This window comes from Rattus norvegicus, chromosome 1, assembly GCF_021556685.1.
Source record: "Rattus norvegicus strain SHRSP/BbbUtx chromosome 1, alternate assembly SHRSP_T2T, whole genome shotgun sequence".
Taxonomy (NCBI): Eukaryota; Metazoa; Chordata; class Mammalia; order Rodentia; family Muridae; genus Rattus; species Rattus norvegicus.
Window position 1 is genome coordinate 159,583,253 of NC_141534.1, and position 19,918 is coordinate 159,603,170.

Here is a 19,918-nt window from a genome sequence, read left to right on the forward strand (position 1 = left end):
ACAAAAATCACAAGCTAGAAACACAAAAAAAGTGAAGAAAAGCCAATAGGACACTTCCAAATGATCACAATTTCTGAATATTCAAAAGAAAACAAAAGTTTTGTTTTTGTTTGATTTTTTTTGTTTGCTTTTTAATTTGAAACCGTGCTTTTAGAATGGTCCACAACTTTGCAGAGGACTTATGCTGCTGAATGAAATAAGGAAATTCCCCACTGAAGTTAAGTCAAGAATGGATGACAAAGTCAGCAACATTGGCAACATTGGTGAGATATTAAACAGCATGTCAGAAAATTCTTCAAGAGATTGGGATTCTTGAATGAATGAATAAATAAATGAATGAACGAACAAGCAAGGGATTTGAAATAAAAAACACAATGAAATGCATCACCATTAGACCAGGTCAAACATAAGAAAGGGTTATTAGAATGTAAATCAAGGCTGAAAGGAAATAGTACATTCATACTGCAATAAAAACAAACAACCAAGCATCTTAGTCTCCAAGGAAACGTACATGAAGACTGCATTGAGATTCCATCTCATTTCAACAAGACTGCTACCACCAAGAAAACAAACAAATGTCAGCAAGGGCTCACAAGGATTAGGGTGGGGCTCTACAATTCTGCGAGGATGTGAATTAGTACAGGTACTATGGAAAATATATAGAGGTCCCTAGAGTAAGTAAATAAGGAGCTACTGTGTGATGTAGCCATACTATTTCTGGGAACTTATCCAAAGAACCATAAATTGACTTGCTACAGAGATTCCTGTGTAGCCTGTTCATTGTAGCAGTGCTCAAAGTAGCCAAGTTATGCCATCAGTCTACTTGGTTATCAACAGATAAATCTATGAGGAAATGTGTTATACATCCACGATGGAGCTTTTATTCAGGAATAAAGAAGTGCAATACTATGTCATTTTCTGGTAAGTGGCTGGAACTGGAACTCACCATGTTAAGTTAAACAAGCCAGACTGAGAAAGACAAATACCACGAGATTTCCAAATTATGTGGAGCCTAGATATAGACAATATTTACAAGGAGAGTGGGGTTATTTAGGGAAAGGACTAGGAGGAACAGGAGGAGGTGGTGGAAAAGTGTGAATATAGTCAAAATGTCACATGAAATCCACCTGTCTTGCTTTATTTTCCATAACTGTGATAAGGACCATGACCAAAAGAAACTTGAGGGGGATTGGGTTTATTTGATTTGCTATTCCAGATTACTGTCCATTAAGGAAGCCATGGAAGGAACCTGGAGGCAGGAACTGAAGCAGAAACCTTGGAGGAACAATGCTTACTAGCATGCTCTCCATTGTTTGTTCTGCCTGCTTTCTTATACCATCCAGGACTGACTGCCCAGGAGTGGCACTGCCCACAATGTGGCAGGCTCTCTTACATCAATCATTAATCAAAAAAATGGTTGATAGATTTGCCTACAGGCAATCTGATGGAGTATTTTCTCAATCAAATTTTCTCTCCCCGGCTAACTCTCTAGACTGTATCTAGTTCGTTCTCTCTCTCTCTCTCTCTCTCTCTCTCTCTCTCTCTCTCTCTCATTCTCTCTCTCTCTCTCTCCCCTATCTCTCATACCATCAGTTTATATAATGTATGTATGCTAATAAAAATTTAAAACATAAAGTATACTGGAAAATTTTATGATTCATAAATTTAAAAAAAGCAAACCAAACTTAATCGGTGTAGTCAGTGTTCTCACTTTACAATTTATACAACAGTGCCCTCTGATGGTATAAAAGTTGCCATTTATGTATTTGCTCATAGCCAAGGTTACTTCAGAGTTGCAATGGTTCAAACTTTTTGAAGTCATGGAATTCATTGATTACCTGAGTTATTTAGCAAACTGAAATGCTAGAATCTTCTGATGAAACTGTTAACTGCTGTGTGACCAAATACACTATTTTTGGCTGCTGCAATGTCTTAGGTGTTGCAAGGGTAGGCAACTCTGTTTAATTAGCAGAACAATTAGAACAATTTTCCTTCACAGAATTCTGTCAACTTAGAATGGAACTCTGGGGTTCCAGTCTTTAGTCATAGGGAAGCTCTGTGCACTTCAATAACATGAGAGTTATAGAAGAGTGTTCAAATCCACTACCCAGCAGTTTTGTCAAGTGTGCTACTATTGAATTCACAACCCCATCTCTAGTTTTCCTGGTCATTAGTTGCTAAATTACAGCATATTTATGAACACAGGAGAAGTTTAATATTAATGAGGACCACATTAATGAAAGGTGAAGGAAACAGCCTGTTGGAATGTGTTCATTTTATGTTTATTAATACAGTATCTGTCTTATGTGGGCATTATGGTAGCTCTTTTTATCCTGCCTTTCAAGCTACTTATTTATTATGTAGGATGATGGATCACCACACTTTTTTCAATAGTAGAGTCTCCTATTCTTATTTTCTAAAAATTTACTTATTCATTGATTATCATTTTATTAATTATTATTGTTGTTGTTGTACAAATGCTCTGCTTTAGTGCATGAATACAGCTGCACACCAGAAGAGGGCATCAGATCTCCTTGTAGTTGGTCTTAAGCCACCATGTGGTTGCTGGGAATTGAACTCAGGACCTCAGCAAGAGCAGCCAGTGCTCCTGACCGCTGAACCATCTCTCCAGCCCTTTTCCTATTCTTACATTTATTTTCTTCCTCATTTTGTCAATTTCTCTTTCACAAGTGTTTCTTTGAGTCTCCTCAGATCAGGGACAGGAGAAAGAGAGTACTAGTCTGTATCCTGATGAATCAGGGAGAAAGGATGTGTGAAAAAATAAGGAATCATGACAGGAAGAGATGATTTCAGTTGGAGGGTAACTGAGAAGTGTCCACCTCCCTTGCCCAAGTAGACAAGGGTGTGCAACTTATCACAGAGTTTAGGATCATCATGTTTGAGGTCCTGAGTTCACGTCTCAAAATGCAAACATAATGAAGGCAGCAAGTAAGCAGAGGAAACTAGATTTCTGGGGTTGCTGGTGAAGAGAAGGGAAGGGTGGTTCCTGCTTCTTGGAGACATTTTCCTTTTGTAGCGTTTTGTTATTTCCCCATCACCACCACATGATCATCTTGGGGGTGGTGATTCCTCTGTGGTTGTTTGATCCCTAAAGCTCTCGCATCCATTTAGTATGGGAGAACAAAGGTAAAGGAAGCAAGTTCTTAAAAGGCTTTATAGTAGAAATAAGTGAGAAGCCACATCTCATTGCTTTCTGGTCCTGTTCTAGCTTTGGGGACACCAAAGTATCAATTCTGACTGGAGATGGCCAGGTGTTGGACAGCACTGAGCCGGTGCTCTGTGTTCTTTCTCATCCTCAATGCCCCAAATTGTCACCCACTGTGCTTAATAGATTTTATATTATTTCTGGATGTATACTTCATTCTTGAGCAGTTACAAAATGCACTTATTTATACAACACCATTGTAGATTTTATTTAGAGGATGGTGAAGCAGGAAGCATCTTTTTAATATCTCCCTCCCTCCCTCCCTTCCTCCCTCCGCCCCTCCTTCCCTCCCTGCTCCTCCCTCTCTCTGTGTTCTTCTGTATTTTAGAAAGAACTGCTGTGCATGACCAGAGCGTGCTTTTCTTTTTATCTTCAGGCCATGCCTGTGAGGCTTTGACGACACTATTACCGACTTTAGTTATTTCACTAAGTCAAATTATAGAAATTATTAGAAGTTCCTCCTCTGTAGACCCTGGCCAAGGCATCTGGGACCTTGTGTTCAGCTTGCTTAGAGTAAGCAGATGGCTTCTGTAGCCCTGTCCTGCTGTGATTTCTACACTTGCCACAGGCCTCGGAAAGTGACTTGTGTGTCTCAGTCTGGACAGCAGAGGGCGCACTGTCCCTTGTGTGTCTGACCACTGGGTACTGCAAACTCAGTTCTGTAGCTGGAGTTGATGCTCCAGATGATGGGGCAGAGACAGGAGGATGATGGGAATTCATGTGGTGCAAAGGATATTTCACGGCGCATCTCTAGCTCATTAATACGCAGGTGCTTTAGAGTGTAGGAGCCTTTGATGCTGTGAGAACAACTCCCAAAATTCTCTGAAGAATTCTGTATGAATGCACATTTGTTGAGCGCTTAACATAATCAGGAACTCGATGTTTTCAGTTCACTTTCTCTGTTCTCCAGTGATTCTTTGCATGCCATGCTGTCATCCTAATTCTACATAGGAAGGAAGACACTGGTCTTAAGGGGTTAAGGGACACAGATGGTCTTACGCCAGCAGACATTCAAGTTCATGGCAGGTACTTCAAGCCTCACTTGCTTTCCTTCTAGCAAAGGCACATTTCTTCCTCTTTCCTCTCAAAGTCTCAACAGTTAAGTGTTAATGGTCAGAAGCTGGAGTACTTGGGTGTGGAGAATTTGTTTGTCTACCTGTGGGATTCTAGGTGGGAGATTTTCCTCTGGCAAGAACTTTCCCTGACTTGTATTTATTGTGGCATATAACCACCCCGGCTTTCACATTCGATGCCAGGTAACAGCATCCCCTGTCTCTGGGTGTCCTGCTTCATCCTCAGTCAGCACCTTGATGATTTGGGAGAAGTGCTGGATGAAATTCTGCACTGGTCCCCATTCACTCTGATAGAGGAGCTAAATGCTCCGTGCTGCAACACGGATTCTCCCTGGGTGTTGCATTAACTTTTTAATAAAAATCTCAGCACTTGGCCTAGACAGTTCAGTGCATGCTTGTTGAATGATTGGTTAGGTAAATTAACACACGCAACAGGAAGGTTATCTGTATAGGCATGCATATCATTATTATTGGCGTAGTTTTTGTAAACCCTTATTCTTCTGAGAAGTAGGTAGTTGTTTTCAGAGTGCATGAAGATTGTGTAGAAACCAGGAAGAACGTATAGAGTTGGATGAGAACTAGATGTGTTTGGAATGACCTAAACTGATCTGACCTAGTTTAGATCCTGGGTGGTTTATGTAGCAATGTCAGCTTTCTGAAGTGCTTGACTTTCAGATATGTGCCATTATGTGGGACTTTAAAGCATTTTCTTATTCAGCCAAAATAGTATATGTGTTTAAGGACATTGAATACTCTGTCCACTTTAACACTACTTCAACCCTCTCTAGTTTGTCACTCAAATCTTATCTGTTTAAATGAGGGGCCAGCCCTAAATCATGAATTGCATGTAATTAACGTGTTCTTTAAAATTCATTTAATCTTAAGTAGTTCTTCCCTCATGATAAACTTTTGTCCTGGCTTTGTAAGATACCCCAATTTCACAGTGCATTCAACTCATCCTATATTCTATGTACTTTCTGGAACCTTGCATTAGTTTTAAAGTCTGGATAAGTTAAAAAAAACAATTTTTGCTTTATTAAACTTTTTCATATATTACATACTGACCACAGTTTTTCCTCTCTCCATGCTTCCCAATCCTTCCCAACTTCCCTTTCCCCCAGATCCACTCTTCCTCCATTTCCCATCAGAAAAGGAGACCTCCCAGGGATGTCAACCAAACATGGCATAACAAGCTACAATAAGACTAGGCACATACCTCATATCAGGGCTAGATAAGGCCACCTAGTGGGAGGAAAAGGGTCCCAATAGTGGGCAAAAGAGCCAGTGACGCTTTATTGGTAATTCCCAATTTCAAAGTAAGGGATTGATTTAATAGGTACTTTAAAAATAATCTTGTGCCTTAATGTATTTTCATTAACTTAATATTTAAATCAACTACAATTTATATTGCCTTTATGTTTTACTTGTTTTATGTTCATATTATTAAAATTTTCATCACTGGTAGTTTCTTGTAATTTATTTTTATATCCATTAATGCAAGTTTACTAATTTTTGAGTAGGATTTGCTTCTTTGACAACAATATTTGTAGGCTAATCTTGTAATTTTTGTCCGAGATGGGACAACTGACTTCACTAACAAGTTTTTGTTTCTCTTATTGAGTCTTCTTTTGAGGGGAATAGTATTCGGCATGAAAATCTTGCCACTTAGAATGTCTGTTTGTGGTACAGAGGCAAGGTAATAAGCTAATAAACCTTTTCAATAGTTTATTAGTTCTTGATTTTGACACTGAAAATTTAGGCCATGAAAATTCAGACAGTAGAGGATATCTTCACTTTGAAAACCACTGGTATTTATTCAGAACTGCAAAGAGAATAGATCCTAAGTGTTCTCACCAGGAAAAGTACCGAGTATGTACGGCAATGCTTATGTAATTGGGTCAGTTTGCTAGTCCATAGTGTGAACACATTTCAAAAGGTGCTGTGCATTATAAGTATATAGAAATAATTACTATGATAGTTACTAGGGAGAATAAAACCAAATGATGTTTAAAGTTTCTTTTATTATTATTTTATGATCCAGGTTGATTGCTTTCTTTGAAATATGTCTTGTCTGTTTTGTTTTTTTTTTTAATGTAGGTTGATCATTTTGGATTTTATAATACAAAAACATCTAGTGGCACCTAGTAGCTGATAGGTACTGGAAGACATACAATGATGTGATACTGTTCGACATGGACAATGAAGGGGCCATTACCTGGTTTTCTAATCGTAGAGTATGTGCGCATTTATGATTCTTTCCTTAAACTATTGAACTTTTACTATTATGAGTTGGAGGATCTGTTTTCTGATATAGACCACTAAACTTATTTATTTACTTTTTTGTGGCACCAGGAATAGAACCCAGGGCCATGCATGTGCAGCAGGAAATGCTCTACCCACAAGCTGCATCCTAAGGCTCTTCTCATTTTCAACCTTGAGGTGTGGTCTGACTGAGCCACCCAGGCTTGCTTTGGCCTCACTGTAATCCAGGTGGCACATTAATTTGCAACCCTCTTACCTCAGCCCCACAAGTAGCTGGGCTGAGAGGCCTGCACTACTGGGTCACAGTTATAGTTATAAAGCTATTAAATAGAAAATAGAAAGATCAACTTACTGATAACTCAAAACCTAAGAAATCTACACAAATAGACAACCCTACAAAGAATGAGTTTAGATAGTCTGGGTGACTCCATATTCCGCTAATGTAAGTATAAGTCAAAAGAACAAAATTCTATTTTCAGAAAACTGAATTTTTTAAATTATTACACACACACACACACACACACACACACACACACACACACACACACACTGTAGCTGTCTTTAGACACACCAGAAGAGGGCATCAGATTTCATAACAGATGGTTGTGAGCCACCATGTGGGTGCTGGGATTTGAACTCAGGACCTCTGGAAGAGCAGTCAGTGCTCTTAACTGCCAAGCTATCTCTCCAGCTCATAGAAAACCGAATTTTAAGATAAAAAAAAAATCTTGATTTATTTCTACAGTGAAGAAAAAGGAAGCAGGTGTGGAAATGTTATTGCTTATAGAGTTTTTTTCTTTTTTTGTAATGGGGACTTAAGACAAGGTTAAGACAAGGTCTCTGTACATGGACCTGGCTGTCCTGGAACTCAGTATTTAGAACAGTATGACCTAGGACTCACAGCAATCCACCTGCCTCTGCTTCAGGGAGGTTGGGATAAAAGGCACGCTCAGCACAAAGCACTGTGAATTTTGATTATGGACTTTAGGAGGTCCATATACGGGCAGGACTTATCACAAGCTTTTCAGCATTGTGCATTGGAGTCTGTATTACATTAAGCATGTAGGTGCCCAATGTCTATTAAAGGAACGGATGAAACAAAAGCAAAAGCAATGTAAATATATGTCAGAAAATACAAGCTCCCTGCCGGAGCAGAGGAAGTGAAGCTGTAGATGTATTTTAGTTAATCCCCTTGTTTCATCTCCTCTCTCACACTCATAGGCATTACCATAGTAAGACCCTCAGCTTGCTTCCCTGCCTGTTTCCTGTCACCTTTTATTGTACTTAAAGTCCATTAATAAAATTTAAGTTAGTGAGTGTGGAAAGATGGCATTCTTCTTGGAGTGTCAAGACTGTAAGTAGAAAATGTAAAATTTCTGTAAAAATGCAGGCTGAATTTTGGTAAAGTAGAGAATACGATAGTATTTAGAATGGGAGCATCTGTCATGGTGCCTGGTATTCAGGAGTCTTCAGAAAATGCTTCCTCTGCGAGCTCAGTAGAAATGAGAGATGTGAATTCACTTATCGTTTCTGTATTTCCCATGGTGATTTCTCTTCCTCTTTAGAACTATTAAGAGTCTAAATGTGGAAAGTGAAAGAAAGGAGAACCTGGGCATGGGTCAGTGACAAGTGGGCTCCAGACTCCCTTTCCACAAGATTCCTGCTGTTACTCTGTGAGAAACCGGAACTGCTATGTCTCTTTTCTCTTCTTTAGATGTGACTTCCCTTTTGTTCAGGAGCCACAGGGTAACTTCTCCTGCCTACCTCCTGCTCTTTAATCTAGCAGAGGGTCCATCCTGCCTCCAGCAGACCCTGCTGCTGTATGGGCTCTGCAGTGGGAGTAAAGGCTTGTGGGACAAACTCTGTCCTTAGAATGACAGAAGTAGAAAGACAGTGTGGGAACAGTTCCCAGAATATTGACCAGAGGAGATGCTGGAAGGGCAGATCCTAACCCTCCCAGGCTCTAAACAGCTTCCGATGCAATTAAAATATGATTGTGCGTTCACCTCTGTGCTCAGATTTCCTGGGAGATAGTTTAATAAGATGTTAGCCAGAGGCAGAAGCTTTCAGTTCTTACTTTTGTTACTTGAATGTTTAAGACTGGGTAAACTTTTAACTCTACACTTTAGTCTTCTTATCTGTCAAATGGGTACAAATAAAAATATTTATTTCTTAGTGTTTTGGAAACTACATACAATCTACCTTGTAGAAATATAGTGTTAATAGATGTTGACACATTACTTGGTCCTCTTTTAAAAGCTAAAATTACCCTTGAAATGGATGTAGCAAATAATCACTAATTGTACCACTTATGGGTTCAGTGAAGCTGCTTCCTGTCAAAGCCTGAAATCCAATCCATAGAGCTCTGTCCCTTCTCTTAAGACATTGCAGTCTGATCTCTCCTGAGAGACACATCCAGAGCATGTCCAATACAGAGGTCAATGCTAGCAGCAAACTACTGAACTGAGAACAAGACCCCCTTGGTGGGGGGGAGGTTAGAGGAAGGATTGAAAGAGGTGAAGGAGCTTGCAACCCCATAAAAACAACAATGCCAACCAATCAGAGCTTCCAGGGACTAAACCACTACAGAAAGTCTATACATGGACTGACCCAGGGCTCCAACTGCATATGTAGCAGAGAATAACCTTGTTGGGGCACCAGTGGAAGGGGAAGCCCTTAGTCCTGCCGAGGTTGGACCCCCCAGTGCAGGAGAATATGAGGGGGCAGTAAGGGGGATGTATAGGGGGAATACCTGCGTTGGGGAGGGAGAAGAGGAGGGGGAGGGGAGGGAATTGGGGCTTATGGACAGGAAACCGGGAAGGGGAATAACATTCGAAATGTAAGTAAAGAAATATATCTAATAAAAATTTAAAAAAAAAGACATTGCAGTCTGGTGGTGTAAGGCATACGTCTGAGTTCCTGCTGTAGTAAGTGCAAGAGTTCTTTGCGGCACTCTGGTGTTGAGGGGAGAGCTACAGCTCTGCTGGGCTGGGGTACGCAGGGTAGGGTTATGTGAGCTGGGTGTGGCTGGATCTGGAATATGTGGCAAGAGTGAGCATCTCTCTGAAAGAGAAGGTGGGGTCTTAGAAACCACAGGAGTCAGGGTAACATATCCATTATCCCTTCAGGTAGCTCCTATAATTCCTTATAGATGGGTCAACACAACCAAAGCAATTCCAAGTTCCTATGCCTTGTTAGGGAATAGTAGCTTATTAACACCAACAGCATTCATGAGGCTTTTAATCCATGCTAAGCCGACTGACCAATTAATGCTGTCTGCCTTGGATGCTTTCATAGGAAGGATTCAGAGGGCACCGCCCAGTCAAAGGGAAAGAGACAGCAAATGGTTAGTGAGGAGCCAGCAGTGCGGAGTAAGGAAACCTAGTGGCCTTGGTGACTGAGCCTTGGGTCTCAGTGTCCTTGCCTGTAAAACCACAGTGCCCGATTCTTGTTTATTGTGCTAATTAAGTCAATTATTACATGTGCAATTAGAACAGTATCTGACACTTTGCAAGCAGTAATTAATAACAGCTGCTGTTAGCTACTGTTGATTTCCCAATATATAAGATTAAAATTCCAAGGGGGTTTAGTGTGGGTATCAGAAGAAGAGGTGATATCTCTGTGTATGGACAACCAAAGGCTAGTTTTTACCTTTTGTTTCTTTTTTTGAGACAGGCTTATAGTCCTCAGCTCAGCCTGGTCTGGAGTTACTATGTTGTACAGGTTGTACCAGAGTCTGGGTGAGCCTTCTCTCTCTGTCTCTCTCCTGTAGAGGGTACAGATGCTGCCACCATACCTGCGTACAGAACCCATTTACATTTTTTGCACTTAAGATCCTGTGATGGGATGTTTGAAAGTGGAACAAGGATCACATATCTGTGGAAGACACATAAATTGTACAATATTTCAGAGAACTCTTCTTGGTCTAGCTTAATATCTAGTTCATATGCTCTGCAAATGTTCAATGTTTTTTCATTCTAGTTTTACTTGTGGATTTGTTAATCCTTCCTAGGGGTTCATGTGAGATGTGGCTGAGAAGCTGAAAGCTTTGCTGGTGTTTGCTGAACATCGATACTACGGGTGTCCTTCCTTTTGGTTGGGCCCCATTTAACGTACACAATTTTCTTCAAGGCTGTCCCTTTAGGGAGCATAGGGCAGGGTCTCATGTATCCCAGGGTGTCCCATCTTCACCTTGGAGTGCTAAGATTACTGGTGTGCAGCAGACATCGTGTGTGGTTACACGTGGTTCTGGGATGGAAACCAGGGCTTCATACTTCATAGGCAACCTCTCTTCCAACAGAGCTATATCCCTACCACTGTTCCTTCCTTCCTTCCTTCCTTCCTTCCTTCCTTCCTTCCTTCCTTCCTTCCTTCCTTCCTTCCTTCCTCCCTCCCTCCCTTCCTTCCTTCCTTCCTTCTTCCCTCTCTCCCTCCACCTCTCTCTCTCTTTCTCTCTCTCTCCTCCTCCTCCTCCTTTTTATTGCTTTTGAGATGAGAGTAGGATTAACATAGCTCATTCTAGTCATAAACTCACGATTCTTCTCTGTTAGTCTCCTAAGTACTGGAATTACAGGTGTGCGCAACTGATACCTGTCACAGGGGGTTCTTTTGCTCATCTGGATGGTATTTATGGGTGGGGTAAGAAGGCTGGTTTCTAGAAGATTATATATTTATTTTCCTTCAGTGTCTGAGAGCAGTAAGTTATGCCAGTAGCCAGACAGAAGCTATAGCAAGTAGCAACTGCTATTATGACAGAACCTGGCTGGCTTTGGGTTTTGGTACCCTTAGCTCCATGAACCATAGTCCCCATACAGACCTTGCGTACTGGGATCCTTGGATTTTGGCAGCAGTTGGTATAGAAGCTCCCATTCTAGAGTCTAAGACCATTGGCCTGGGAGATGTGACAGTTGTGTGAATGCTTCAGATGACCCGGTCCTGTAACTCTAGGGTAAAGGGGATGGAGAAGGGGAGGGCACACGCCAATCAGTGTCCCATGTATTCTCTTCTCTTTGGATCCCTGTGGCTTCCTTAGCTCAGGAGCTTCCTCAGCTATGCTGCCAGCTCACAACCTCCTCTCTGCTGTGTTTGTCCGACAGCCTAGAACTCCAAAGTCCTTTCAGGCCACTTCCCCCATTCTGCCTCAGTGTCAACAGATCTTGGAGGTTGGCAATTGTTTTTAGTTCCCTTTTCTTTTTTAAGGTGTGTGTGTGTGTGTGTGTGTGTGTGTGTGTGTGTGTGTGTGTAAGTGGTGAAGAAAAAGAGGCTCTGTAATGTAGAATTGGTGACCACCAGGCAAGGAGGAGAGTTACATTTTCAGGATCAGAGAGACATGGCAGCAATTTTAAAAACTGTCTCAGACACACCACAGTGACCATTCTTTTATAACATCTTTATTTCAGAAACAAAGTTGCCCTTCAAACCTTATAAACCCACAAAACAAGACCTATGCTTACAAGTTGCAGGCTTGGGAAGGCTACCTGCAAGGGACACTTGGGTGCTTGTGTTTTTTCACTGCAGGCCAACACTGTATGCTAAGGGACACAGAATATATGATGGCAAGACCACTGCCATGTAGGCAAGCAGACAAAGAACTTTGGTTTGACAATTCTCTTTGGTGCTCATCAGAAATTTCTGCATATCTCACTCAGCCAGAGGTTTTACTAAATGCACACTGTAGGGCAAGTGGGCCCTGCCACCAGACAGAAGAACTGGTAAGGTTGAGTGAGCTCAGACCCTGGGAATCTCAGAGACTTGAGATTGGCAGGAGTTAAGCTTCTCCCTACCCATTTCTTTACTTGATCTTTGACACAAAACCATTGACATCCCACTGAGAGGACTATGGACTGTCAGTCAGGTATTGTAAGACCCGGTGTCCTTCCATGCAAATAGGACATCACTAACATCAAAAACTGAGCCAATAGAAAACAGCTACCCCTAAATCCCACTCCACCCTTCAATGTTTATAAAGTCCCTGTCTGCATGGAGTTAAGCACACAAATTATTTCATTGAGGATCATATGAGGATGTTCTTTCCTGAGTTGTTAACACTTGGGGAAGAGTTCTCTCTCGAAGCATTCATCGCTGGACCTTGGACCTTTCTGGCTGACAAGGCTCATGCTGCCTCTGCCTCGGACATTGTCATTGCCCTTGCTCAAGGGACCTTGGCTACCTGCCAGGAGCCCAAAACCTCTTCGCTTCTCTTCGAAGAACAGTAACACTTTCAGCATTCCCGGCATGATCAGATCCCCACGGAACCTATTATCCTTGGCTCTGCTTCACCTACTGGGAGGACACTAAATGGCAATGCACCTCAATTGTTCTGTGTTTGTGACAAAGAAAATGAAGGCAGCATAAAGTTTAAAATAAAAATTATAAACCACACCAAATAGTTGCTTAAATTTCTTGACAAAATCAGAACTGTGGCACCAGAGTTCATGAGGTAAAAATTCTTAAATAGGTCAAGTTATGTCTACTGGTGGAAACGTGTGTTTAGAGATGTGCCTGGTATTGTTTTTGTATTGCATTCTTCAGAAAACTGGGGGACACACACACACACACACACACACACACACACACACACAGAGAGAGAGAGAGAGAGAGAGAGAGAGAGAGAGAGAGAGAGAGAGAGAGAGGAACATTCAATACAAAATGTATTATGTTCTACAAACTTAAATCACTTTTTGTGAGTTGTCCTTTGAGTGAGCACTTTTTACTCAATTTCCTGGAAATTCCATTTGGAAGAAAGCACACGAGACTCAAGTTCTGTTGTGAACATAAGTTGTGTCTAAGCTTTGATGGTGTGAGCATTTCCACCTGTCTTCACCATCTCATTGTGAGCATTTACACTGTTTTCAACCTCCCGGATTCTGAGCATTTGAACTTCCTGACATCAGAACAAGCACTGGCTGATTTTACAGAGTTAATCAGACATCTGAAGAGATCAATTCCAGGAACTGATGATCAATCTGTCATTGCCATTGGGGGCTCTTATGGTGGTTGGCTTGCAGCTTGGTTCAGGATGAAATATCCTCATTTGTTAGTTGGGTAGGTGCATTTACACTGGACACGAGCATGAGCATGCTCCAAACAAACTCAGGGATTTGTTCAGAGTAAAAAGCATGTTTCCTGCTGTTATATAGATGTTTCTGGATTCTCGTTAACAGCTGTAGTATTTTCCCAATCATCTTGTTGAGGCTCAGTTTCCATTTTCTTTTTCTTTTTTTTTTTTTTTAAATTTTTTTTTTTTATTAACTTGAGTATTTCTTATATACATTTCGAGTGTTATTCCCTTTCCCGGTTTCCGGGCAAACATCCCCCTCCCCCCTCCCCTTCCTTATGGGTGTTCCCTTCCCAACCCTCCCCCCATTGCCGCCCTCTCCCCATAGACTAGTTCACTGGGGGTTCAGTCTTAGCAGGACCCAGGGCTTCCCCTTCCACTGGTGCTCTTACTAGGATATTCATTGCTACCTATGGGGTCAGAGTCCAGGGTCAGTCCATGTATAGTCTTTAGGTAGTGGCTTAGTCCCTGGAAGCTCTGGTTGCTTGGCATTGTTGTACTTTTGGGGTCTCGAGCCCCTTCAAGCTCTTCCAGTTCTTTCTCTGATTCCTTCAATAGGGGACCTATTCTCAGTTCAGTAGTTTGCTGCTGGCATTCGCCTCTATATTTGCTGTATTCTGGCTGTGTCTCTCAGGAGCGATCTACATCCGGCTCCTGTCGGTCTGCACTTCTTTGCTTCATCCATCTTGTCTAATTGGGTGGCTGTATATGTATGGGCCACATGTGGGGCAGGCTCTGAATGGGTGTTCCTTCAGTCTCTGTTTTAATCTTTGCCTCTCCCTTCCCTGCCAAGGGTATTCTTTTTCCTCATTTAAAGAAGGAGTGAAGCATTCACATTTTGATCATCCGTCTTGAGTTTCGTTTGTTCTAGGGATCTAGGGTAATTCAAGCATTTGGGCTAATAGCCACTTATCAATGAGTGCATACCATGTATGTCTTTCTGTGATTGGGTTAGCTCACTCAGGATGATATTTTCCAGTTCCAACCATTTGCCTACGAATTTCATAAACTCGTTGTTTTTGATAGCTGAGTAATATTCCATTGTGTAGATGTACCACATTTTCTGTATCCATTCCTCTGTTGAAGGGCATCTGGGTTCTTTCCATTTTCTGGCTATTATAAATAAGGCTGCGATGAACATAGTGGAGCACGTGTCTCTTTTATATGTTGAGGCATCTTTTGGGTATATGCCCAAGAGAGGTATAGCTGGATCCTCAGGCAGTTCAATGTCCAATTTTCTGAGGAACCTCCAGACTGATTTCCAGAATGGTTTTACCAGTCTGCAATCCCACCAACAATGGAGGAGTGTTCCTCTTTCTCCACATCCTCGCCAGCATCTGCTGTCACCTGAGTTTTTGATCTTAGCCAATCGCACTGGTGTGAGGTGAAATCTCAGGGTTGTTTTGATTTGCATTTCCCTTATGACTAAAGATGTTGAACATTTCTTTAGGTGTTTCTCAGCCATTCGGCATTCCTCAGCTGTGAATTCTTTGTTTAGCTCTGAACCCCATTTTTTAATAGGGTTATTTGTTTCCCTGCGGTCTAACTTCTTGAGTTCTTTGTATATTTTGGATATAAGGCCTCTATCTGTTGTAGGATTGGTAAAGATCTTTTCCCAATCTGTTGGTTGCCGTTTTGTCCTAACCACAGTGTCCTTTGCCTTACAGAAGCTTTGCAGTTTTATGAGATCCCATTTGTCGATTCTTGATCTTAGAGCATAAGCCATTGGTGTTTTGTTCAGGAAATTTTTTCCAGTGCCCATGTGTTCCAGATGCTTCCCTAGTTTTTCTTCTATTAGTTTGAGTGTGTCTGGTTTGATGTGGAGGTCCTTGATCCACTTGGACTTAAGCTTTGTACAGGGTGATAGGCATGGATCGATCTGCATTCTTCTACATGTTGCCCTCCAGTTGAACCAGCACCATTTGCTGAAAATGCTATCTTTTTTCCATTTCATGGTTTTGGCTCCTTTGTCAGAAATCAAGTGACCATAGGTGTGTGGGTTCATTTCTGGGTCTTCAATTCTATTCCATTGGTCTATCTGTCTGTCTCTGTACCAATACCATGCAGTTTTTATCACTATTGCTCTGTAATACTGCTTGAGTTCAGGGATAGTGATTCCCCCTGAAGTCCTTTTATTGTTGAGGATAGCTTTAGCTATCCTGGGTTTTTTGTTATTCCAGATGAATTTGCAAATTGTTCTGTCTAACTCTTTGAAGAATTGGATTGGTATTTTGATGGGGATTGCATTGAATCTGTAGATTGCTTTTGGTAAAATGGCCATTTTTACTATATTAATCCTGCCAATCCATGAGCATGGGAGATCTTTCCATCTTCTGAGGTCTTCTTCAATTTCTTTCCTCAGTGTCTTGAAGTTCTTATTGTACAGATCTTTTACTTGCTTGGTTAAAGTCACACCGAGGTACTTTATATTGTTTGGGTCTATTATGAAGGGTGTCGTTTCCCTAATTTCTTTCTCGGCTTGTTTCTCTTTTGTATAGAGGAAGGCAACTGATTTATTTGAGTTAATTTTATACCCAGCCACTTTGCTGAAGTTGTTTATCAGCTTTAGTAGTTCTCTGGTGGAACTTTTGGGATCACTTAAATATACTATCATGTCATCTGCAAATAGTGATATTTTGACCTCTTCTTGTCCGATCTGTATCCCTTTGATCTCCTTTTGTTGTCTGATTGCTCTGGGTAGAACTTCAAGAACTATATTGAATAAGTAGGGAGAGAGTGGGCAGCCTTGTCTAGTCCCTGATTTTAGTGGGATTGCTTCAAGTTTCTCTCCATTTAGATTAATGTTAGCAACTGGTTTGCTGTATATGGCTTTTACTATGTTTAGGTATGGGCCTTGAATTCCTATTCTTTCCAGGACTTTTATCATGAAGGGGTGTTGAATTTTGTCAAATGCTTTCTCAGCATCTAATGAAATGATCATGTGGTTCTGTTCTTTCAGTTTGTTTATATAATGGATCACGTTGATGGTTTTCCGTATATTAAACCATCCCTGCATGCCTGGGATGAAGCCTACTTGATCATGGTGGATGATTGTTTTGATGTGCTCTTGAATTCGGTTTGCCAGAATTTTATTGAGTATTTTTGCGTCGATATTCATAAGGGAAATTGGTCTGAAGTTCTCTTTCTTTGTTGTGTCTTTGTGTGGTTTAGGTATAAGAGTAATTGTGGCTTCGTAGAAGGAATTCGGTAGGGCTCCATCTGTTTCAATTTTGTGGAATAGTTTGGATAATATTGGTATGAGGTCTTCTATGAAGGTTTGATAGAATTCTGCACTAAACCCGTCTGGACCTGGGCTCTTTTTGGTTGGGAGACCTTTAATGACTGCTTCTATTTCCTTAGGAGTTATGGGGTTGTTTAACTGGTTTATCTGTTCCTGATTTAACTTCGATACCTGGTATCTGTCTAGGAAATTGTCCATTTCCTGAAGATTTTCAAATTTTGTTGAATATAGGTTTTTATAGTAAGATCTGATGATTTTTTGAATTTCCTCCGAATCTGTAGTTATGTCTCCCTTTTCATTTCTGATTTTGTTAATTTGGACACACTCTCTGTGTCCTCTCGTTAGTCTGGCTAAGGGTTTATCTATCTTGTTGATTTTCTCAAAGAACCAACTTTTGGTTCTGTTGATTCTTTCTATGGCCCTTTTTGTTTCTACTTGGTTGATTTCAGCTCTGAGTTTGATTATTTCCTGCCTTCTACTCCTCCTGGGTGTATTTGCTTCTTTTTGTTCTAGAGCTTTTAGGTGTGCTGTCAAGCTGCTGACATATGCTCTTTCCTGTTTCTTTCTGCAGGCACTGAGCGCTATGAGTTTTCCTCTTAGCACAGCTTTCATTGTGTCCCATAAGTTTGAGTATGTTGTATCTTCATTTTCATTAAATTCTAAAAAGTTTTTAATTTCTTTCTTTATTTCTTCCTTGACCAGGTTATCATTGAGTAGAGCATTGTTCAATTTCCACGTATATGTGGGCATTCTTCCCTTATTGTTATTGAAGACCAGTTTTAGGCCGTGGTGGTCCGATAGCACGCATGGGATTATTTCTATCTTTCTGTACCTGTTGAGGCCCGTTTTTTGACCAATTATATGGTCAATTTTGGAGAAAGTACCATGAGGAGCTGAGAAGAAGGTATATCCTTTTGCTTTAGGATAGAATGTTCTATAAATATCCGTTAAGTCCATTTGGCTCATGACTTCTCTTAGTCTGTCTACATCACTGTTTAATTTCTGTTTCCATGATCTGTCCATTGATGAGAGTGGGGTGTTGAAATCTCCCACTATTATTGTGTGAGGTGCAATGTGTGTTTTGAGCTTTAGTAAGGTTTCTTTTACGTATGTAGGTGCCCTTGTATTTGGGGCATAGATATTTAGGATTGAGAGTTCATCTTGGTTGATTTTTCCTTTGATGAATATGAAGTGTCCTTCCTTATCTTTTTTGATGACTTTTAGTTGGAAATTGATTTTATTTGATATTAGAATGGCTACTCCAGCTTGCTTCTTCTGACCATTTGCTTGGAAAGTTGTTTTCCAGCCTTTCACTCTGAGGTAGTGTCTGTCTTTGTCTCTGAGGTGTGTTTCCTGTAGGCAGCAGAAAGCAGGGTCCTCGTTGCGTATCCAGTTTGTTAATCTATGTCTTTTTATTGGGGAGTTGAGGCCATTGATATTGAGAGATATTAAGCAATAGTGATTATTGCTTCCCGTTATATTCATATTTGGATGTGAGGTCATGTTTGTGTGCTTTCATTCTCTTTGTTTTGTTGCCAAGACGATTAGTTTCTTGCTTCTTCTAGGGTATAGCTTGCCTCCTTATGTTGGGCTTTACCATTTATTATCCTTTGTAGCGCTGGATTTGTAGAAAGATATTGTGTAAATTTGGTTTTGTCATGGAATATCTTGGTTTCTCCATCAATGTTAATTGAGAGTTTTGCTGGATACAGTAACCTGGGCTGGCATTTGTGTTCTCTTAGGGTCTGTATAACATCAGTCCAGGATCTTCTGGCCTTCATAGTTTCTGGCGAGAAGTCTGGTGTGATTCTGATAGGTCTCCCTTTATATGTTACTTGACCTTTTTCCCTTACTGCTTTTAATATTCTTTCTTTATTTTGTGCGTTTGGTGTTTTGACAATTATGTGACGGGAGGTGTTTCTTTTCTGGTCCAATCTATTTGGAGTTCTGTAGGCTTCTTGTATGTCTATGGGTATCTCTTTTTTTAGGTTAGGGAAGTTTTCTTCTATGATTTTGTTGAAGATATTTACTGGTCCTTTGAGCTGGGAGTCTTCACTCTCTTCTATACCTATTATCCTTAGGTTTGATCTTCTCATTGAGTCCTGGATTTCCTGTATGTTTTGGACCAGTAGCTTTTTCCGCTTTACATTATCTTTGACAGTTGAGTCAATGATATCTATGGAATCTTCTGCTCCTGAGATTCTCTCTTCCATCTCTTGTATTCTGTTGGTGAAGCTTGTATCTACAGCTCCTTGTCTCTTCTTTTGGTTTTCTATATCCAGGGTTGTTTCCATGTGTTCTTTCTTGATTGCTTCTATTTCCATTTTTAATTCCTTCAACTGTTTGATTGTGTTTTCCTGGAATTCTTTCAGGGATTTTTGCGATTCCTCTCTGTAGGCTTTTACTTGTTTATTAATGTTTTCCTGTGCTTCCCTAAGTGTGTTCATGTCTTTCTTGAAGTCCTCCAGCATCATGATCAAATATGATTTTGAAACTAGATCTTGCTTTTCTGGTGTGTTTGGATATTCCATGTTTGTTTTGGTGGGAGAATTGGGCTCCGATGATGGCATATAGTCTTGGTTTCTGTTGCTTGGGTTCCTGCGCTTGCCTCTCGCCATCAGATTATCTCTAGTGTTACTTTGTTCTGCTATTTCTGACAGTGGCTAGACTGTCCTATAAGCCTGTGTGTCAGGAGTGCTGTATACCTGTTTTCCTCTCTTTCAGTCAGTTATGGGGACAGAGTGTTCTGCTTTCGGGTGTGTAGTTTTTCCTCTCTACAGGTCTTCAGCTGTTCCTGTGGGCCTGTGTCTTGAGTTCACCAGGCAGCTTTCTTGCAGCAGAAAATTTGGTCTTACCTGTGGTCCCGAGGCTCAGGTTTGCTCGTGGGGTGCTGCCCAGGGGCTCTCTGCAGCGGCAGCAACCAGGAAGACCTGTGCCGCCCCTTCCGGGAGCTTCAGTGCACCAGGGTTCCAGATGGTCTTTGGCTTTTTCCTCTGGCGTCCGAGATGTGTGTGCAGGGAGCAGTCTCTTCTGGTTTCCCAGGCTTGTCTGCCTCTCTG

The 19,918-nt window shown here is 41.0% G+C and overlaps 1 pseudogene; it reads left to right on the forward strand.

Annotated features, from left to right (window-relative positions):
* Positions 1-229: 229 nt before the first annotated feature.
* The window catches only part of LOC148007756 (lysosomal Pro-X carboxypeptidase-like), a 32,178-nt pseudogene continuing 12,489 nt past the window's right edge, over positions 230-19,918 (forward strand).